At 37.5% G+C, this 24,197-nt stretch overlaps 1 protein-coding gene and 1 pseudogene across 3 annotated transcripts in view; one reads left to right on the top strand and one right to left on the bottom strand.

The window, feature by feature from the left end:
- Positions 1–17,049, bottom strand: part of LOC311287069 (GTPase IMAP family member 8-like) — a 29,159-nt gene extending 12,110 nt beyond the window's left edge. The window contains exons 1-2 of one of the 2 annotated variants that reach the window (XM_084403655.1): positions 16,704–17,049; positions 11,940–12,029 (exon numbers count right to left, since the gene is read on the bottom strand). The gene's annotated coding sequence lies outside the window, so the exon portion shown is untranslated. Of the gene's footprint in view, positions 1–11,939; positions 12,030–14,881; positions 15,035–16,703 lie in introns of those variants that run through there. The other variant, XM_084403656.1, reaches the window with a different exon arrangement.
- LOC311304049 (interferon-induced very large GTPase 1-like) overlaps positions 1–24,197 on the top strand; it is a 227,048-nt pseudogene that overhangs the window by 16,620 nt on the left and 186,231 nt on the right. The window lies entirely within an intron of this gene.

The raw sequence follows: 24,197 nt of genomic DNA, 5'->3' as shown, positions 1-24,197 counted from the left end.
GAAATAGACTGAGCCATCAACCAACTGAAACCTGGTCTAAAGTCAATGGCGCAATATTATTATTTTTTGTTATCGAAAGAGCGCGTTAGTAATGTGCGCCTATAGGCGGGTCCACAACGCGCGTTCACTTATTAAACACACAGGGACTCACAGCAGCACACAAACATGCCAAATAATTAAATAAAAGGAATACAATGTAAAAGATTGTGTACATAAAGATATGGTGAATCCGGCTTGTCCCGTAGATGTTCTGCTTGCGCACTTTTACCTCACGCACGAGCAGATCCGTTTGCGCTCTGGAGACGGCTTCGGTCTTTCCACTATCAAATTCCGGCATGTAAATAGCAAATCCACCATGGCGCAAGCGCAACTGGCATTTAAAAAACCCTCTGGGGTCTGAGCTGTTTTCTGGGCCCTGGAGGTGTTCTGACATGCTCTGACATTTGTGCTTATTTCTGTTACTTGTGACATTTTCATGGCTAAAGTCTAATTACACTGTATTCAGCACAAACTCTGCTACAATAATATATCAACAGCATGTGTGTAAAAGTTTGTAGTTTTGAGATAATGACATTTATGCGTGGTTTGTGAAAATACAAAAAAAAATTCTCACTGAAATAAGGTCATGAAACCCATACTGATTATTTCTTCACAAGACTTTTGAAAATTGTATGACGTAGCCTAGAATATTTGCTCTAAAACTATGTGAAAATCACCCTGACTGCTCATTCAGAGAAGACAATATATTGATTTAAAATTTTTACGACGTGTTTTGTGTGAAAAAGCAATATGCGATGGGGCGGATCATCTCATTAATATGTAAGGCTTTTTACACCTGAGAAAGACAAAGACACTCCCTAATGGCCCTATTAGGAGCTTATCAGGGCCCATCATTCTGACCAACCTTGCACAAAGAATGAGGAGATTAAAAAAAGAATGGCTTTTAAAATTGTTTGGATTTATTTACAACATAATCCAAAGATACACAAAAAAAAAAAAAAAACACTTATTGATAACAATGATCCAAAGAAAGAGACCTTTGTGCCATTCCTAAAAACATTGTACATACCTTTCATTTCCAAGGTGTTTGATTTTCACTTTACCATGTTCATGTACAGAGACATGTACTGTGAATGTTGAAGTCAGCAGGACTCAGTGGCATCTGGGCCCTGAAAAAAAAAAAAAAAAAAAAAAAAGTGAACATACTGATATCAAGAGAAAGGCCTGCACGATTTTGGGAATACATTTGAGATTTTTCTGGTTAAAATTGCTTTTTAAAATTCACAGAATACACACACACACTCACACAAATGTTTCCAACAATATATTATATAATGAACACAGGTTTGTTGTGCCTTGTAGGTATAGACTATGCGCAGTGCTGCATAAAATAATAACAATATAGCAGCCTATATACATTTTCAAAAAGATTTCAGTAACAACTAAGCTAGAGAAAAATATATTGATTATCATGTTACTTCAAATGTTTCCATTCGTTATGATGATATGAAATGAGATAATAGTAAAACATGAAGCCGTTTGGAGCGTTTTGCTTTTCCAAAATATGATGCATTCAAACGCGATCGCGATAAAAAATATGATACATTCAAACGCGATCGCGCTCAAATATAAAACATTATGGTTAGGCCTACCATATACATATCTACGTTTGAGCAGATATCCACAAACACAGTAACAGTAAACACGGGTCTAAATATTATAATATTCACCATATATCTAGCAACAGTTCAACTGCAATGTGAAATTTATGCAACAATAACAAACTAATATGTAAGAATTTCTTACCTTACATCTTTCTTGTCTTGAAATCGCGTTCTTCTTCTGGGGTAAAGCCAATGTAAGCTCACGTCTTTCAAACTCGACGAAAAGCAGAGACTGATGAAGTGTTTTGTTTTTGAGGTAACGAGCGCGTTCGTGTTCCATGTGGAGATTTGCATGTGAATATCTTTTGCGCGAGTAGGCGTGGCCAAATTAACTGTAATGAGCAAGCGTTTGAGAAGCTGGACATCTTGTTGGTTTTATACAAATTACTTAAACAGAAAATATTTGTTTTCAGTTTGAATCCGATCATTTAAAAGTACACACTTAAATGTTTATAAAGGTATATGGCTCATAAATGTGTGACAAGTATTCGCTGAGTTTTGTTTCAGTTTATAGACGTGCTCAAGAAAAAAAAGTTCACCGCGACGGAGAGGCAGAACGCACACCCTGTTTATTTTCTTTATTTTTCAAAAGCACAATGTTTTGATTTGATTGTAAGTGGACACATACAAAAGTAGAAATATCACAGATTCTTTTTTTATATTTATTTTTTCTGTATGACCATAAATGACGGAGTAATTTAAGTTTAAAGTGCTACAATGTAAAAAAAGTCCAGCAAAACGCGGGGGCGCGTTTGCCGACCTCAGAGGGTTAAAGGGAATGGGAGCTGTGACTCTGATTGGTTTAACGTAAACCCCAAAACACACCCATTACTCATTAAGAGAATAAGGACAACCCTTTTAGACCATGCGCCGGGAGCACCGACCATTTTTCCCATCGTTAAACTTGCAAAAGTGGATTCGGACCGACCTAAGTGAACTTACGCCCTGCGCTTTAGACCATGCGCTTAGATCGTTAAAATAGGGCCCATTATCTTTTGTGGTTAATTTTTAATTAGTTTGATAATTATACTTTTTAAATATTTTTTATCCTTATTATTATTTATGGGCCTACACTGTAAAAAATTTCTAACCCTCCCAAATCAAATATTTCAAGTGACCGATAGCATCTAAATTTTTCAATTGGCCCAAGTGAAATTCTTGTTGCAATAGTCTGTTAACATTGGCTCAATGAGAAATAATATGTCAGACTAATTGAAAAATTTTGATGTTATCGGTCACTTGAAATTTTTGACTTGCGGATGTAATTTTTTTTTACAGTGTAACAGTAAATTCATTATAATCAACATCTGCAAGTTTGCACTCTGAAGAGTAAAAATGACATAGAAGGTTAGCTAATTCAACTTTATTAAAACATAGAAGGTTAGCTAATTCAACTTTATTAAAACTGCATATGGTAATCAAATTACACTTCCAAAAGTCATACATTTGTGAAAAAAAGAACTAAATATACAAATTTATTTTAAGTAAAACAAATAACAGGAGAGCCTAGTCGAAAGCCGGGCAATAAAAGTCGGTAACCGGAATCAGTCCAGGAAACACCAACAAATCCAGAGGAGAGATGCAAGCCCAGAAACCAGTAAGCAGGTATGAGTCCAATACCAGGAGGACAACCCGGGACTAGAGAGGGTGGCACTGCAGGCATAGGTAAAGTTGGCAGAGAACAAAGCAAATCGGAGCTTCACATGTCTCTTTCTTTCTTTTTCTTTTTCTTTCTCTTTTTATTCTTTTCATGAAAATGCATTATTTGTACAAGGCACATACAATTCATTTGAATTTTCCTTTACATTTCCATGATCAGAAATAACATAAATAGTAGATGTCATTAGCATTGTTCCCTCCACCATCACCCAAACTCCAACATATCTAATATTTGTTTAAACGTTTTACAATGATCACATACAGTCCAAATCCAAATTCAGTTTGATATAATTCAAGTTGTTTCTTTTTATAACTCCTTTTAAATTCCAAAATATTTGTACACCTTTTTAAATCTTTCCTTAGAGAATTCCAAGCTTTTACTCCAGCAACAGACAAACACATTTGTTTCAGGTTTGTTCGTGCTATTAGATGTTTAAAGTCATACGGCCGTCTGTGATTTCCATCTTCAGAAGTAAAAACAAATAACTTTTGTAAGTCATGTGGAAGAGCTTTGCTTCTAGCTTTGAACATCACTAATAGAGTTTGTCTTTAAGTTTTAATAATCCTGACCTAATAAAGAGTGGATTTGTGTGGTCTCTATATCCTGCTTTGAAAATAATGCGAATGGCTCTTTTCTGTAAAATAAATAAAGGCATAGTGTTACTATGATATGTCAGGACTATACCTGGAGTGACTTACATTAACCAGCATAAGCAGACATGAGAAAATCTAGCAAAGAAACGGATGAGACTTAAATAGCAGACAAATCAAAGGAAAAAATAAACAGTGGTTTAAAGTCAATATTGTGTCAACGCTGTAACAACCTTCACCACACAACTTAGTTATAGCAACCTTTTGGCCATGTTGTTAGAAGGTTGGGTACGTTGTGCCAATGTTCTGTGTTTGCTGGGTAGTGTCTATAGTTCAGATGAGTCCAGACGATGGGATTGAGGATGGTGACTGCAGATATGGTGTAAGTGATGATTGGAGGCAGGTGCTGTAAGTCAGTAATCGGTGATTGTGATCTAGTGTTTACGGTGTGGCTGTATGTGTAGCTGATCCTGTGACAGTATGCATATGTTTATTTAGCACCCTCTCTCATAGATTTAAGCGGGAGGGGCCCTGGGTTAGTTTATTGTTAGATCTCTCTAAGCAGCCTCTGAATATTATTAACTTTATTTCAATAAACCCTTATTTCAATATCGGTAAGCTTCTTAACATACTAAAATAACCACAAAGTCTTGTAAGTGAAATAGAAACTTTAAGTAGGGGAGAGCCGGGATGATTGAAACGCGGTATGGATGAACCACAAATTATTTCATGCAGTACTTTTTTTTGACTGACAAGTTATTGTTTTATGTGCCATTGTAATGATAATACGGCAGGTGTATTAGTACTACAACACACCCTTAAGTGTGTAATATCAGAGTTTTTAAGGTTTAACAGGTTTAACTGGCAGGAGGGGCTGTCGGGACGGTTGTGTTTCAACCGTCCCAACAGCGCCTCCTGCCAGTTAAACCTGGTCATAGGAAAACCGCTGTTAATGTGGTCACACTATGTGTTTAAACATTGAATAAAAAAGTGTTTTGCAATAAATAATGAAAACATTTGTAATGCATAAGATGTGTTTTCGATGTTTAATAGTTATTTAACCATATGAACCTACAGAAAATGCCAAGAATAAGAAAAAAAAAAAAAAAAAACTACATAGTTATTTAGCCTATACTGTTCATAGATTCATATACTGTTCCTAGACTTGTTTCTTTTAATGCAAATTCATTTTCAATTACACAACACATCTCTTTAATAATCATCAATTGTCCAATCTTCAATCTTCAATAAATTTAATTTATCGTCTTCTGGTTGACCTCATTTTCTTCATAATAACTCAACTAGCAAACACTCAATATGACTCAAGGAAGAAATGTAAGAAAATTAATTGTAAACGGATTTGTCTGTCTTCGTCGAGCCTATTAGAATGATTACGCAAAATGCGCATAGGCTTATCACCTATTGTTTATTGGGCGAAAGAACAAAAATGGTTAATATTACTGTTATCCTTCACGAGGACGCCGACTCACTGAATCAATCTTTGTTTAAATAGTTCAAAGTTACTATCAGATAGATTTAATGTTATACATTGACAAACAACTATGCATCATTATAAAGATATAAGACTCAAGTTTCAGTATTTGACTATTTTATTCTGAGAAACTTATAGTGACAGTTATGTCTTAATTTGTGACAGGAGTTATGAAATGAAAAAAATGAGTCGATACCTTTAATATGAATTATGAGTGTCATCCGCTCCCATTCAGAAAAAAACTCCTGTGCGGTGGTCATGAAAGTGCTTGACCAAACAAAGTCCCTTAGGGCTTTTAACAAAACATTGCACATTTAGAGAAATATTGATAGATTCTCATAGATTCTTCACACTCCAATATTATTATTTTTCAATATTATATCATGAAGATATTTTATAAAAAATAATTTTCTAATAACATTACAAAACTTTGAAGCTATTTATATATAAAAAAATCATTATTACAATAATTAATTCTAAATTTACAATAAACTGCCAAGTGTCAGCTTTCAAATGAGATCATACTTGTGCTTTTAGTGCAAAAGGTTCATGAACTGTATCTGTTTTAGTTTGGGTATGCCATTTCTGGAGATTTTTCAAAAGTGGGATTGCTGGCTAACAGGTTAAATGAAAATAAATTACAAAATATGTTTGTAACAATATGTACATAAGTTACTTGTCAGGTATTGTTCATAAAAACAAGCATTAGATGAATAGTTGTCGTATAAACTGTTATGTTTCATCCGTTCCACCCCTGTGTTTCAATCGCCCCACTCAGGAGGGACGATTGAAAAAAAGTATATATTTTGACATGCAATTTCAGTTGTGTAATGTGATCATGATGGATTATTATGTGTAAAATAGCAAAAATATTATTCATTCATGCATGACGGCGATTAAAACCTAATTTACTTCAATAAAGATTACTATACATGCTATTCTTGTCATGAGCATCAATGTGTGTGGGCGCTGCGGTGCAAATTCCACATATGTTAGTACGTCATAGATTTGTAGAAAAAAATAAACGTTGGAGGCAATTTATCTGCGCGAGAAGTCCTTAATTCATTCTGCAGTTATACCATCATAGCCATGGCAAAAAGAAAACAAGGCAGTTTAATTAATTTTGGTTTTATTAAGAAATTGTGTAGTGATGACGTTAATAGCAGCACGACCGATTCACCTGCTGCAAGCACTGTTAGACATCCCGCCGCGCCCGCGGTGACAACGCAAGAAGCTGAAGAAATAAAGTCCTCTCTGGCTGAAGATGGTAACAGCTCGTCAGAGGCCGGTCACGATCCTAACCCCTCTTGCTCCGAGTCCTTTCTCCCGTTATACTGGAACATCCAGCAGTGGAGAGACTGGAAGAGCCGATGTACATGGCTGTTTGATAAGGATGGAAGCTTGGGGTGCATCGCTTGTAGGGACGCAAAAAACCTTCTTCTGTCTGAAAAGGTACCTGGCACGCACTTGTCTGAGGAGTGGATTAATGGGGAAATAAACAGCGCTGCTCAGAACAAGTTGCGAAAAAAGATATATAAACACAGGGACAGCATTGCACACAAGAGGGCCATTGAAGTAGCATTGACTAAGCAAAAGGCGATTCTGCCAAATAAAGTAATTGAGGTGAATTCCAAATTAATGGAGGAGACCGCAACGTCATTCAGGTCCGCCTATATGGTGGCTAAGGAAAGGCTGTCTTACAGAAAGCTTACCCCTTTAATGAAGCTTCAGGAGCTTAATGGTGCAAAGGTGGGAACTGCGCATAAATCAGATCACTCCTGTGCTGAGATTGTAGGTCATATTGCACAGCAAATGCGGAAGAAGTTTGTTTCAAATATTCGAGAGCTCAATTCAAAAATTAGCATCACCATTGACGAAAGCACAGTACATGGGCGTGCCTATCTCATCGTATACGTGAGATGTGATGTGAGTGGCAAAGGAGATATAGAACATGTTTTTTTAGACAAGGGCACAAATGCGGAGTCCATTTACAACAGCTTAAAACAGTGCCTTCATACAGCGGGATTATATGATGAGTTTTTAGGGGAAAACCTCATCAGCATCGCCACAGACGATGGCGTTCAGTTCTCACTGGCAAATCCACTGGAGTCATTGCAAGGCTTAAGCGTGATTTTCCAAACATCCAGTCCATACATTGCTTGGCCCATCGCCTTGAATTGGCTGTCCATGATTCTTTGAAAGTGGTTTCTGGATGTAATCATTTAGAGTTTTTCATTGCCAAGCTGTATTCTCTGTACCACCAGTCTGCAAAGAAAGTGAGATTGCTTGAGGAAGCTGCTGCCGATCTAAATATGCAGATTTTGAGAATTGGACAGATATTCAACATCAGATGGGTTGCGAGTAGTTTCAATACTGTAAAGGCGGTCTGGAATAACTACCCTGCTTTAGCGCGCCACTTCAAAATTGCAAGTGAGGATGCATCTCGCAACGACACAGAGAGGAAGGAATTCCTGGCGCTATACAAACACCTCACAAACTCAGGGTTTTTACTTGATTTGGCTTGCATGAAAGACATTCTCCGTGAGCTGCAGGGCCTGTCACTGAAATGTCAGCAAAGAGATATCACTCTAGTTGATGCCAGTTGCCACATTCTGCAGTGTATTGATATACTGAAAGCAATGAAAGCGAGTGGAGGGAAATCCACACGGAAGGCCGAACAGCGCACGTCTCTGGGGCTGTTTAAAGATGTTCAACTAGTTGAGGGCACAGGCAAGATTAATCGAAATCAGCTTTATCAATCTGTGATCGACAATCTCACAAGGCGAATGCCAGAATCAGACCTCCTACAAATGCTAAAACCCCTGGACAAGCGTTTTTGGCCACAGGATCGGAATGCTTTGATCCTGTATGGAGAAAACGAAGTACGTGCACTTGCTAAAATGCTTGGTGAACCAGCCAGAGAGGTGGTCGAGGAGTTTCGCGACTGGAAATTACAGGACACAGCACCAGGCAGAAAGCTGGAAAAGATTTGCACAGTGAGTAGAACATACCTTCCTACTTCAGCTGAGTGTGAGAGGGGTTTTTCTGCCGTCAATGATACTGACAGCAAGACCCGCAATAGGTTGCGTGAAAACAGCCTCTCATCGCTTCTTTTTCTGGACATTAATGGACCCCCATTGCAGAGTTTCGACCCAAAGCCCTTTATCATATCTTGGATTAAGGCAGGTCATCGCCCATCCACTTCTTGGATTTCTGGACGAACAGCAAAGGAAGCTGACTTCAGGCCTCTGTGGTCAATTTTGTGTTAAGGTAAGGCTTGTTATTCCCAATTATGCGGCTGGTGGTTTGTTATGGGTCTGCGTGTGACTCTGGATGTCTTAGGCGTAATTGAACGGAGGAATTATGGTATTATTCTATAGCTTGACGAGTAATTCCGGAGCAAAATGAACTAGGGGTTAATATGGTTACCGAGTTGATCGTTCTCTGTGATGTGTTTTCATGATAATAAATAATTTGACACAAAATATTGATTTACAAAGGAGTTTATTGATTTAAAAACGATTGTATTGCTTCTGCTAAAGAAAATAGTCCGTTACGTGTCCATAGCAACGCTCTGTTTTTCATGGCAACGGTGTGTTATACTTCGCAGCGGTCTGTTATCAAGAAATAACAGACTGCATTCTACATTGGAATTCAACCAAGCCATGTAATAAAGTATAATAGTGCATATACACTTGTAGCTGTTATGTATCTTTGTAAGTCATTGTAAGTCCTTTTTTGAGGCACTCGTGTCGATAAAGTATAATAGTGCACACACTTGTAGCTGTTGTAAGTCCTTCTTTGAGGCACGCGCAAGCGCACGAAGGACTAGGAGCACTAGGAGATGGCAGATCAAACTGATAGTTCCTCTGAGCATGAAGGACCTGACTCAGGCTCAGGTTGAGTTACCCCTACTCCTCCATGGATGCATATACCACCACAAATGCCATCCGAAGCACTTGTGCCAAGTATTGACAAGGCCATTTCTTCCTCTGCTGTGAGAAGGGGGAACTCATTGGGCAGACTGCCCATTTATTTAATGTTGTCCTCTGCAGTGCCATTTTCCTTTTAGCAAAGCTTGCCATTTCTTCCTGACCTCCTTCCCTGATCTTTTAATGCCCCTAGTTGCAGTCAGTTTCCTAGCAATATCCTCCTAGATTTTTTGTTTTTGTTTATTTGAGTGCCCTTAAACCTGCTGAAAATAATATGTTTGTATTCACCTTATTTTTTAACGGAAATACGGACGCAGCCAGTTGACGGTATTTTGTGCGAGACTTCCGGTCAGGCACTTCCGGTCACTGGCGAGCTCACCGTAGCGGTTAATCAAACAAGTATTCATAACAACTAACTCATCGTTATGGCTTCAAGGAAGACCGGGATTGTTTGTGCAGTTAGAGGTTGTCATAACTGGTACAAAAGAAAGATTTACTTGGCGTTTCTGTTGCATGGCGTTTTCTATATCTCTGCACACCAGAAACGTGTCTGACGCGGCGCTGCTGCTGCTTGGTGACATATGATAAGCCTCATTGGTGATATATTCGACATATGGGGAGAGAGTTGTGGAAGGCCTATGTTAAACATAAATATATAGCAGCAAAGACAACGTCGGCAGTATTGACGCAAAATAGGTTGTCCACTTAATTCACATCTTTACATTTTATTAGTATGCTTTGCGTGGTTTCGCACCTTGGAATGCTTATTTGTGTGTGTGTGTGTGTGTGTGTGTGTGTGTGTGTGTGTGTGCAGTTTTGAGACAGTCCCTTAATTTGCTTGGCGAATGTCTAACGAATGTCCAACATAAAACCTACTTTACCGCACCCTTCGCCTGTGGTTAAAAGCTTTACATTTGAAGAAACCACCGAAACGACCGTATGTTTGTTCTTTTCATTTCGTGAACACAAGACCTACAGAAGACCACCCAATACCAGAAAAGTGGCTGGGCTATTAAGTCTCAATAAAAAACTCTAAGGAGAAACAAAATCATTGTAACCCATGTATAAAATCTAGTCATCATGGCGTTTATTTTGTATGATTTACAATTATTTATAGCCATCTACTTATTGCTGTCCTGTGCTTTGGTTGCATTCTGATGACATTATTAATACATTTGACATGACAAAAATACCTCCATAGATATATTAGTCCAGCGCTGGCTCGGCCGTGTTTAGGGCGGGGCTTAAGGCGCCGGCGAAGTTGGCACTCTGCCAGCTAGATGCATGAGTGTTTTCAACCAGGTCCGGTACCCGAACTGGGTGAGGCGGGGCTTTAGATCTTTGTTGTATTCATCTGTTACGTTATGTGTAACATTTTTCTGTCAATTCTGCATAATCCTTTGCAATTGATATCGTTAGTTAGCCCAGGGAAGCGAGGAAACGGAAGTGCCGTACAAAAACCGGATACTGGACCCATGTTTACTTCCGCGTTCGAAAATAAGGTGAATAGCTCCACCTTATCTAAAATGACATTAATCTCCTCTTTTAGAAAAATGTATTTTCTTTGTTTTTTTGGTTCAGCCATTTTGCTGGTGTCTCCACCCGAAGGTTTTTGCTGTTTATAGATTTCAAAATACAAGCGTGCGCTACAATTACGAGCCATTCTACAAGGTGACATCTCAGCACTTGACAAACGGACAGCGACTCTTAAGTAGCACTTAAAGCACAGCTGCGTGCGATCGTGCGAAGTCCGTTTTTGTGAAACGCACGTGAAATGAACACAAATGTTCGTAAAGTCGCTCGTAGAAAATTCCCTAAAGTGCTAAGATCCATTGTTATCTGAAAACAGCTGCGTTTCCAGATAACGATGGATCTTAGCACTTACGAGGATTTTCTGCGAGCGACTTTACTTCTTACGATGCACTTAGGGATTTACGATTACTCCAGAGCACTCGTAGATCTACGATGATTTTTAAGTGCTAATTAATACGATGCTTTTGGGAAACAGACCGTAATATTAAGATCAGTCATACGATCGTTTTTACGATCTACTTAGGCTTACGATGCTTTTGGGAAACGCAGCCCAGGTCACTTCTGTAATAGAGATTTTTAATCTCAGAAAGTTTTATCTGGTTAAATAAAAGGCAAATAAAATAAAAATAAATAATGCCACTGCAGAGACACTCAATATGATTGACTGTTAAGCTCAAATGTGATTTGATTAAAGAGTTCACTGGATGAACACTGGATGTAGAAACATTCAGAAATAGTGTTTGTGTATTTGTAAATTGTGTTTTGCATATGTGAATCAGATTTTTAACGCAAATTTGGATATGCATTTGCAAATCGTGCTTTGTGAATATGAATTAGCTTCATTAGGGGTGAGCGGGACATATACAAACACGGGGCTCGTTGTAACACACATGGTTTAAAACTTTCCACACATGCTAGCAATGATGACACTTAGTGTATTTACTAGTTGCCATATCAACACTATTTATAGAAAAAAAAATGTGACAAAATTTAAACATCTTTGTGTAGTAAATGGGATGCTATAGACAATGTTGTCCAGTAGAGGGCGGCATGGTTTGCATATGTTACCTTTTCTCTTGATGCACTGGAGCAGAGTAGTGTTGTTCGGGGTCAGTCTGTCTGCTGAGACGAGGTCGAGATGCGCTGTCCGCTCTGCACCTGTTAATAAAGATTCAAAGTCATTTATCTCCATGTCTCCACATTTATGATGCACCACAATATTTTACACTTTGGAAGATATCACTGGATATATATTTAACCATAGCAAAAGTAAACCATGAGAAAATGAGAAAAAACAAGTTTTTTTGTTTGTTTTTGTTTTTATTAGATAACAGATAACATTTAAATATGTCATATGGTCGTTTTATAACGTGCTCCACCAATGGGACATGTTGTCACATTTCACTTTCATTCTTTCAGGGTAAATCAAGAAAAAAGTAGGCTATAGGCCTACACTGTATTAATGAAACGAAACCACATAACTGTAGGCTACTAGACATGCGAAATGAATGTGGGGAAAAAAAGAAATACTCTGAACCCTAAGTAGATTTACACAAACTGAGAAAGTGCAGGCAATTATTTGAATTTTGAAAGATATTATGAACCTACAAATACACTTCCAGATACATACACACGCACACACTTGCACAGAGGCCCGAAGCGCAGAAGATGGAAAGGACAGAAGAATGCCCATATATGGGGAACATTGTCGACACCAGAAGCCTCCTTTACTGAGGCAATAGAAGGTTGAGGTCACATGATTTAGTTCCTCTGGGGAAAAAAACAAGAAATTCCATAGGAACAATGTAACCCAGTTCAATATGACTGCCTTTTGACTGTTAGTTGTTGCATTTTTTATTTCATCCCTGGGGAGAAATTAGTTCTCTTCCAGTTCAGTTTATTAAATGAGATTCTGTTTGCTCAAACTGCTCTGCTGTATTATCTTAACTTGAAAACCTCGGATGAGAACAAGTTATTTTTTACTTCTATTGCTTGAACTGCTTACAAGTTAAATAGCCTGTGTAGTATCCACTCATACAGGACTGCCGGGCTGGGCGATAAAACGATAACGATATGTGTCGCGATAGACACGTAATCAATATCAATAAAAAAATGCGTTCGATAAAACGTTCTATACATTTTTTTTTCTTCATTGGAAGAAACCAGAGGTTGCGAAGTAAGTTTAGTTGCATGAACATGGCACTCACTCTCTGGTAACCTAGCAACATAGGAGGCGGGGCTGCTTTCAGCCCCGACAAAACGTTGCACAACGTTTTTTAAACAGAAACGGTGATGCGTTGAACACACTGTTCTGATGACGCAAGAGTTGCAACTATGGCAGCTGAGAAGGCCATTCTTTGTGTTCTTTGTGAAGAATTTTCGGAGCCTGATGAAGTATGTGTTTAATACAAAATATGCCCGATGTTACAGTTACTGCACTTGCCACCCAGAACAAAAGAAAACATCCCAATCGAGTGAAGGGATTGCTGAACTGAAATGGAAGCACATATATTACCTAATTCAGACTAAAACACTATTTAGCCTCACATACTGACTTTATTTGTAGTTCATACTGTTTTAATACCCTGTATTTCTTTCTTATTTTTAGGAAAAGCACTTAATTACCATTGTTACAGTTAGTAAACAAGCTACAGTTAGTCCAGAATGCCGCCGCTAGAGTTCTTACTAGATCAAGAAAATATGATATAACACCAATTCTATCATCTCTACATTGGTTACCTATAAAGTTCTGTATCAATTACAAAGTATTACTACTGACTTATAAAGCCCTAAATAGTTTAGCTCCAGTGTATTTAACGGATCTTCTATCGCCCTACAATCCATCGCGCTCTTTAAGATCACTAAATTCGAGGCTTCTGGTCATTCCTAGGATATCTAAGTCCACTAAAGGAGGAAGGGCGTTTTCACATTTAGCTCCTAAACTCTGGAATGGCCTTCCTGGTATTGTTCGAGGCTCAGACTCGCTGTCCCAGTTTAAAACTAGATTAAAGACGCATCTCTTTAGCCAAGCATTCACATAATGATTACCTTTTATAGGCTACAGTTGAATCAGATCGAATGCATTAATATTATGAACAGCAGCTATGCTAAATATTTCCCATATGATTTTCTGTTGTTATCTCGGGACGCTAGTCCCGAGGTAAATACAGATCGTCAGCTCCAGTTTGTATCCAGCCTCTCATGGAAACTACAGATGCCCCAACACCCGTGAAGAGACGACTCGACGCCTGTGAAGAGACGACTTAGCGCTGGCTATATGTTTATGCCCTAAATCAAATTAACTGTATTTCTCTATGTACATTTTTTTAATGCACTTTCTGTAAAGCTGCTTTGAAACAATAGGCCTATGTATTGTGAAAAGCGCTATACAAATAAATTTGAATTGAATTGAATTGAATTGAATAACTTTGCTCATTTTAAAGCAGCCTTTAAAATGTATTTTGAGTCTGTAAAGTTTTTAAAAAATCAAAAAGCCCAAAGATCTGTATCTCTGCTAAATGAATGTAATATGTGTGTGTGTGATGCCCTTTATCTTTTGGGGTTTTTATATTGTTTATATTATATTATTGATGTTTCAAGTTATACTTACCGAATGTGAAAATGTGTAGAAGAAAAGTGTCAAGAACTTGATATCAAATTCTGTAATTTTGAAAATTCAATAAAAAAAAATAAAAAAAAAAAATGAAAGAAAGAACCGGCGGGTTCTATTTTCTGATGCTATTCCGTGCAAATAGGCTATATATAGTGTAGGCTATACAGGGTCCGTGTACTTTTTCGTTCATTCATTAGTTAAGATCAGCATATAATTTAGTGACACTATACGAGCAACGTTTACGTTTGTTGCTCAGCTAAACAAAAATTTAAACCAATTAAAAATAAAAAAGGAAAAAAAAAACATTTAAATGTATAAACTTAAAGGTGCTCTAAGTGATGTCGCGCGTTTTTTAGGCCAAAACATTTTTTGTCACATACAGCAAACATCTCCTTACCATCCGCTAGCTGCCTGTCCCCTGAACACAATGTAAAAAAAACGCGGTCTCTGTAGACAACACAGGCTCCACAAACAGCAAGAGAAACAAAATGGGCTAACCTGCACCACAAAACATAACAAACTGCTCCAGCCAATAACCGACAGGAATGATTTAGGGGTGGAGTTTGGGGGGTTAGTGCGCAGATGAGGAGGAGGGAGGGTCTAGCTAGCCACCGTTTTGTTTGACAATACTTTAAAAGTCAACAAGAAGTGACATCACCCAACATCACTTAGAGCACCTTTAAAAATACAAGGGCCTACATTGATTTGGCTATTTCTCCACATAAATGCAAGTTCTGTCTCTGCGTGATTTGAACGCAATTTGTTTTTCAGTAGCATCACACCAGCCAGAATGCACAACTCAAATCAACAGTTTGCTGTAGGCTACTATATTAGATACACTCTAAACAATTTAGTAAATCTGAGTAACTGCATCTGGTACATTAATAAATAAAACTGAGTAGAAATAAGTTAACATTAAACATTAAAAATAACAATATTTATAAATTAACTTTTTATTTATGAGTAATTTAACTTTTTTATTTCCTCAGTCTAAACCTTTATAAAATAGTATTCCATATACAACCACAAATACATACATGACATTGGCTTTTATTGTTACTCAATTATTTTGGTAAGTTTAATTTTAAAGTGTTATGTATTCTGATAACACCAAAATAATTAAAACGATGTAGTGCCTTGTGCAAAAAATAAACAAATTATTAGTAAAACACGCTCCTCTGCTTGATGCAGTTATTTAGGTTATTCTTCAGTTCAGATGAAAATGCAATTCCTTCTATAATGATCATTTTTATCAAGCTTTTATGTTCACTTATTTCACATTAGTGGCAATGAAAATTACCTATTAATTGTCATTTAAGTTAAATTACTGAACTTAAATATACGAGCTTGAAAAAAAATGCTCATTTTAGAAGAAAATTTCAGATGGCACTTAGAGGCTTTTGCATCTGAACTCTTCATATATACTTGAAACTAGTAGCAAAGAAAATGTGTTCAAAACATGCACATTGTGGAATGGTTTCCTTTGCTGCTCTATAAACCTAGTGAATACTAAGGAGACCATGGTTTCTGTGTGAACTGATTATTTTGTAGACATCTTTTAAAAATGAAACAATTGCGTGAGTTTGAGGAAGATAGCCTAAAATTAATTAACTTTTTTTAATTAATTTTTAAAAAGGAAGTCAGAGTTGTGTTAATATATATACGTTTTTGTTAAAAAAAAAAAAAAAAAAAAAAAAACGTAATTATGAGAAGTGCCCTTTATTTCACTTGAGCCCCTGCCCCTCAAAATGTCTGTGCACGTCCCTGATTAGATATGTGAAGATTTAAATTCTGATCTACTCTGGACAAGCACGTTCTTCTTCCGACTCTCCCGCCTCTTTAAACATTAAATAACGAATTAATATAATCAAATAATAAAAAAATAAATACATTTAAAATAATTACAATTAGTATCGGATTGTAGGCTATGGAAGCCCTGAACCACAGCGGAAAAAAAAATCCGTTTTTTTTTTCTACAATTACGAGAATAAAGTCGTATCATTTCGAGAATAAAGTCTAAATATTTCAACTTTATTCTCGAAATATTTCGATTTTAATCTCGAAATAATTCTAATTTATTCTCATAATGTTAGATTTTTATTTTCAGATGTATTTATTTATTTATTTATTTTCAGGACATCCGTAAAACATGTAGCCTAATACATAACAGTTGAAATGAAAGTGATCAAATTGATAATATTAAGGAAATAAAGACAAACCTGAGTGTTGATTTCTGTGTGTGTCTTCTGTCCAAATCCAGACGTCTAAACAGTAGTGAAAGCTCTCTGCTTTTATCAGGCTTGTTGGACTGCAGGCAGCGCTGGGACCAGAGGCATAGGTAGGCGGCTGCTTGGGGCCCCCGAACAGCGGTCAAAGTAGGGGGTACCCCAACCAAACTCGAAAAAAAAAAAAGCCCCTTATCATCCGAACGCTTCAAAAGCATGGTGAATTGTATTAATATTCTTAAGAAATACGTTGAAACGTTGAAGTAGTTAAAATGTCCAGTTCATGGTTATCTGTCCCTACACATACACCCCCTACTTTCACAATGAAATGGACTAGTCCGTAATGGTGCGCTGCGCGAAAGATAAACACGCAGTGACAGGAGGACTGGAGGACTGGGAAGTACACAAACTCTAACACTGGCTGAGCCTGCGATATGGCTGCAAACTGTATAACGATATAAGTGTTTCATATCGGTCGATATCGATAATTATTGATATTTTTTATGACCTATTTAAAATAAGGACCAGGAGATTTATGTATATAGGCCTATATTTTTTATATTACATTAAAAAAAAATAACCTTAAGTTTAAAAAAAATTAAACTTAACCTTCCTCTGATTATAATCTCCTCAGTTATAAAGGCAGAAATGTCAACACAACCATGGAAAACACTGAAATAATTAAAATGTAAACAAAGTCTAAAATCACAATGAACACTTAACAATTATGTCTTAACATTAAGGTGCAAAATTAAAGAATATGTAAGAAATGCATAATAGAGTGTAATAAAATAGTGCAAAATGTTAAATATAAACATAGAGAAACCATCGACGGTCTTGCATAATTTGCAGACGACATTTATAAAATCCAAAAAACTGCCATATACTGACGAGCTGACTTTTCCTGTTTTATCAACAATCGCTGCGGCACTCATTTTCCACTCCACGCCGGTTCTTTTTTTTTTAAAAATTATTGAATTTTCAAAATGACAGAATTTGATATCAAGTTCTTGACACTTTTCTTTTACACATTTTCACATTTGGTAAGTATAACTTGAAACAACAATAATTTGGAAAAAAGAAAAGAAAAGAAAAAATATGTGCATCACGCACATATATTACATTCATTTAGCAGCGATACAGATCTTTGGGCTTTGATTTTTTAAAAACTTTACAGACTCAAAATAAATTTTAAAGGCTGCTTTAAAATGAGCAAAGTTGGGTTTTGAGTTACTCCATTTAGTTTGATGAATATGAAATTTTCCTAATAATAGAAACAAATCGATAACATACATTTTTCTTTTAGAAAAGTCAAATTCATTTGTATGAAGTAAGACAGATGACAAATTTAATACTAGGTTGCAGTTCATTTTAACACCTAGAAATTGAGACATCTCATACCAAAAGATTGAAGAACAGGGACAAGTCAAAAAATAAGTGCACAATAGACTCTCTTTCACAATTACAAAAACAACAATTGTAATCAATATCCAGATGAAAACGCTCTAATGTGTCTTTCACAGGATATATTCTGTGAGCAATTTTAAAAGACACTTCTTTGGTTTTATTTGATACACAATACTGACTAAGTGCTCCCCAAAAAGTTGCAGAGAGATTTATCCATTTATGGTCGTGTCTCATTGTCTAAATCTGAAGGTTTATCAAGATCTGCGTATATATCCCAAGCTCTATTTGTACCCAGGACATTTACCAAAGAGTTTGACAAGTTTGATTTTGTTAAAAAAAAAAAAAAAAAAATCATTTAAAGAAAAATATATTATGCAATCCATACCCACTAAACATTGGACGTCGTATAGACGTGCAGATCATGTCTATTTGGGTCCGTCGGTCCATGACCAATTCTGGACATCTATTCGACGTCCAAACTAGGTCCACTATTTGGACGTCCAAGCATGACCCAACTTGGACGTCATATTGACGTTCAACATTAGACCTTTGAACTGGGTAATTTTTTTGGACGTCATTTGGACATCTATGACAGGTGCAGGAAATTTACATGATTATTACTTTTTTTTTAACGCAATAAACGCCATTTTAAAAAAAAAGAGTTTGTCATGTCATTTTGCTGTGTACTGAACCTATTCGTTCCATCCATGTTTCATGCCAAATCGTTATTTCCTTGTTTAAAATGTACTGCAAGAGTTTCTTTCCCAACCGCGATAAGCGGCGAACCTATTTTTAGCCTAAACGCGATATATCCTCTGGACTAAACAGAATTATCTCACTCTCTCTCACCCTCAAATCACTCGCGCGTATCGCGCCAGACGCTCAATTCGCCTCATTCGCTCGTCCGCGCCGCGCTAAACGCCTCATTCGCGCATTATCAACATGATTAATACATATTCGAATAGGCCTACAGATTATTTATAATTATTTAAGATCATTTTCCAAAAACTCCATTTGATCGTCTCAGCATCAGGTGATAACTGGCGACGCGTACAAAGGTGTGATACTGTAGCTCAAACCGTGGAGCGTTGGCGCTTGTAACCATAGATATCATATATAAAGGCTAGATGTCTCGTGCGCACTGCTGGCCAATGGAGGTCGACGTCCGCACGTGGCGGCCATCTTGCCACAGTGTACTCGCTCACTACTTCAATGGTGCATGTACTTTTAAATAACCATAACTTGCTCATTTTTCTACCGATTTTCAAACGGTTTGGTTTGTTATAAACGTCAGAGATGTAGTTATGACACTGCATACATACACTGCATACATATGAAAAATTATAACATACATGTTCAAGCATTCGGAATTATAGCCACGTTAATAACGTTTGTAAGAAACCAAACCGTTTGTAAATCCGTCAAGATTTCAGCGAGATAAGAGGATTTGTGTGCGTGCTGCTCACTCACCTTAATGCACAGAGCACTGTGACAAGATGGCCGAACGATGATGCCGGAAGTGACATAAGACATCTAGCGTTTATATATGATATCTATGCTTGTAACGCTAAGATCACGAGTTCGATTCCCAGGGAAAGCAAGAATAATAAGGTGTGTGCGTGCGTGTGTGTGTGCCGTCTCATGAGGAGAAGCCTAAAGAAGTGTGTGTGCCATCTCATGAGGAGAAGCCTGTGTGTGCCGTCTCATGAGGAGAAGCCTAAAAAAGTGTGTGTGCCGTCTCATGAGGAGAAGCCTAAAGAACTGTGTGTGCCGTCTCATGAGGAGAAGCCTAAAGAAGTGTGTGTGCCGTCTCATGAGGAGAAGCCTAAAGAAGTGTGTGTGCCGTCTCATGAGGAGAAGCCTAAAGAAGTGTGTGTGCCGTCTCATGAGGAGAAGCCTAAAGAAGTGTGTGTGCCGTCTCATGAGGAGAAGCCTAAAGAAGTGTGTGTGCCGTCTCATGAGGAGAAGCCTAAAGAAGTGAGTGTGCCATCTCATGAGGAGAAGCTTAAAGAAGCCGCTGTTTTGATTGAGTGCGATTATTCTTTGGAAAAGACGCACAATATCTAATAAAACACACGATCCACAGCAAGCCGACCCCGTCTCCTTCCTTCTTCCCATAAACAAACTTTTGTGGATGGACATCAACATTAGAGGTGCGGAAGACGTCGTAAAAAGACGTCATCTGGCGTCACAGTCTGCACCTTCAAGGGGAGCAAAATTGGACGTGCAAAAACGACGTAGAAAATACGTCGTTTCGACGTGTCTATGTGTAACCGAATGAATGAGATGATTGACATTAGTGAGCACCTATCAGCAGGTAATCCACCCTATTTAAGAGCTGGTTGGCTGTAGCCTGGCATGCGTCACGTCCGACTCCGCCCCCTGATTCGTTGTTGACAGTGGCTGTAGGTAGGTAGGTGGGTTAGCATATAGCAATGGTTATCTTCTCTGTGTATGGCTGTGACGGTTTCAGTGATTTAACCTGTTATCTCTGAATTGCAGATGATTGGCTGAAGTGTATGGTTGTACACCTGAACGTAATTATGATGCTCTATTAAAGATTGGGACAGAGATGAGAGCGTGCGGCGGGCTGAGCTTGGCCTGATTTCGTGCAGGTTTCGTTTGTGCTGTATTGGAACTTTTGTCGGTTTGAAGAACTGAAGAGATGTGAGGGATATGGGATATCACCGCCGCCTTTTGCTCCATCTCCCGTGGGATGGTTGGACTGTTACTTTTCATGAGTGATATACATTTGCACACAACTACTGACACACTGATTGTCATTTATACTGATCCTTAATGTTGTGTTGTCTTACACGAATGAATAAATTCACTGATCAATTAGCTGTGGCGTGTGGTGACTCCCTTATTTTTGTTGCGACTCAGAAGAGATCGTAACAATGGCACTGACTATTTGTGTTGTGTTTAGCCTGTCTTTTCTCTCTGCCTTGTCCGTGGCATCGTCTTAGTGGGTGCATTCGTGTGCTTGCTTTACAATCAGGTATGTGCAAATTGGGTGTGGAGGGCGAATTGTCTGTTTTGTTTGGGATCGACTGATGTTTTGGGCTGTGTGCAGTGTCTCTGTGCTCCAGCCGAGTGCACAAATTTAGAGCGTCTGTGCGACGAAAGGATAAACCCCATGGGTGGTTAGATCATCTTCTTTTGGTAAGTTTATTGCGCATGTAACTGAGTTGAGTTTAACATTTAGCGTTGAGGCATAACATTTTAGTGGTGTTTTCTTTGTCTTTGGACCAGGATTTTCCCTCTCGTCCGGGTGATCATTTTCTCTACTGATGCTATAAATAGCCATTATAATCTTGTTGATTCCTTGCTGCCATATTACAAGAACATCATATATTTCTGCAAAGAGAAGGGCTTGCCGCTTTCCAGTCACACCTGTGGCGTTTACTCTTGCTGCTGTCTGGTTTTATTTTATTTATTGAGGGTGTAATATTACCATTTGCTACATGTGGAACTAACACTCATTAGGATCTGTAACCAGTGCACAAAACCGTCAGTGGCTCTATGTGAACCCGTGATGGAAATTGAGTGTGTTGTTGTTTGTTTAGATCTTTGTGTACCAATTGTGAGTGGTTGTTAAATTATTACCATCATTTGTTTGCTTATACTGGGACCATTTCTAATTGTGGTTTGTTGTAATTATTATTATTTTGAAGTTTGTGTATTCATTTTCTTATTTCTTTTCAGGAGCTGGGGTCCCACGGGTAGAGGGTCTCTTTTGGTGGTGGTGTTTCTTCGAGTGTTTGCCGTGTGACACTGTTGAAGTGCTTGATGGTGTGACCTGAGTGCACTATGGTGTGTGAGTGTGCTTTGGTAAATTAAACTTAGTGACTGCGTCTCCCGTGGTGTACCCTTAGCCCTGTCAATTTGTGTGTTTTTTTTGTCAACTGTATTAATGTTTTGTGTATATGTCGTTTGTTGACCTTGTGTCAGTATATTTTTCTTAGTTCCAGATGTTATTTTATGAAATGGTTGTCTTTTAATGTGATTTGTTTTTTTGCTATAAATTAAATTGTAATAAATCTTTTGTATTTTTGATACCCATGTCTCTGCCTACCTTTACTAGAGAAAGTGAACCTGAGTGACCTAATGATGATAATCTGAGTGTTGTCCATATTTCCCGGGGCGAAACTCCCCGGGTGGCGTAGTCGTAAATCTTTCTACCTGTCATACCGCTCTATCGCCACATATGCGCAGTGGGTATGATCATGGTGGTTTGAACTTTTAAAATAAATTGGCTAAAATGTTTCATCAAAAAGAATTGCTCTATGTGGAATATTTTCCCGAACCATTTAATTAATCAACTTGGTGGTATGAATTTTTCAGTTTTGATATCAACAAAATAACTCTTTGTTTATCTAATTTTCACAAGCAGGTCTTTTTGACATGGTGTTTGGCTTTTAAACATAACTTCTCTCCTCACTCCTTTTGTATTTGGAATAATAAGTATATTACAAACAATGTACTATTAGTTAGTCAGTTGTTGAATTCTGATGGTCAGTTTTTGAGTATTACTGAACTGTGTCTGAAATTTAAGTGTCATATTTCTGTTAAAGAATATTGTATTGTCATGAATTCTATTTCTGCCAAAACTTTATCTCTATTCAGAAATCAGGGCTCTAGGGGGTAACACTGTAAAGTCTCCAAACATTTGTTTTTAGATAAACTTGATTTAATTAATGATTAATGCAGTAACCAATTGATTAGATCTCTTTTTGTCAGTATCTCTTCTCCTCCACGCCGGTTCTGTTACTGAAGAATCCAACTCGAGACAACGATATGGCGCAACCATACTGTCACATGACCGGCTGTTAGCGTGTCAGCAGGTCACCCTCTACGTTGCTAGGTTACCAGAGAGTGAGTGCCTTTGCTCATGCAACTAAACTTACTTTGCAACCTCTGGTTTCTTCCAATGAAGAAAAAAACGCATTTTTTTATTGATATTGATTACGTGTCTATCGCGATACATATCGTTATCGTTTTATCGCCCAGCCCTAGCTATGAGTCTATTGTGGGGGCCCTGGAATATTTTCTTATAGGAGGCAAAAAGTTGAGAACCACGTTATCTTCACTGTAATACACTGTACTCTGTAAAAAAACAAACAAACGGAATTTACAGAAAATAACTGATTTTTTTTCCCAGGTTGTTTTCTTTTATTTCAAATTGTAGTCAAAACTCTGTAAAATGATCTCTAAACTCGTCTGTTTTAAGGCAGCAACGTATGATTGGCAGCAACGGCTACCAAACAAAAGTTTGACTTTATTTCTTTCATACGAACCTTCTTATTGAGAATTTATTGACAATAATTAAGTTTATCCATTATGGTGATCAGTGTTTGCTTTAGTTGGGCTCTTGCCAAAATGAATATCAGTTTTTCTCTGGCTGCTGTAACTGTGTGTTTGTTATGGCAAAAGTTGCAAAAGTTGGTTAATTATTGATGGTGATACAATCATCATCAAGTGGCCTTATTCACTAATCTCATCCAGAGTCTGATCTAAGAGTATATTAACAGTTATTTATAGCAGCCTTATGTTATGAAGTAATGACAGTCAGAATTTTTTATTTATTTTTTTATTCATTATATAAAGTGTTTCAAGCTGGGTCTTTCAGACTCACACAAACATCAATAATCCGCGTATGAATCTCAACAATGGTGACGATGTTCAGCTCATCTACAGCACTTAAAGTGGTTCCCCAATGATTACAAGCCAATGAACCACTTTTAGTGCTATTTAGCAGCATTTGTGTTTAGATTGACGATGACGTTTGAAGCCTTGCTTCGGCCTGACTGGTTCAGAAATCTTGGCGCAACATATTTTGACAGATACATAAACCCATGGTTTAAACCCAGGCACTTTCCAGTTTAAGAATAATAATATTGCCACTTCTGGCTATTATTCTGCCAACGAATTGATTTACACACATTTGATAACCCCATTTATTTCAAGCCAATACGTTTATTACACAGTTATGTTATACAACCATTATATACCACCAGAAACTACACATTATACTCATAAATAGATTAGTCTATGTGGAAATAAATGTTTTCTTCACCG

This window comes from Rutilus rutilus, assembly GCF_951802725.1.
Source record: "Rutilus rutilus genome assembly, chromosome: 1".
Taxonomy (NCBI): domain Eukaryota; kingdom Metazoa; phylum Chordata; class Actinopteri; order Cypriniformes; family Leuciscidae; genus Rutilus; species Rutilus rutilus.
This window is presented reverse-complemented; position numbering and strand designations above follow the sequence as displayed.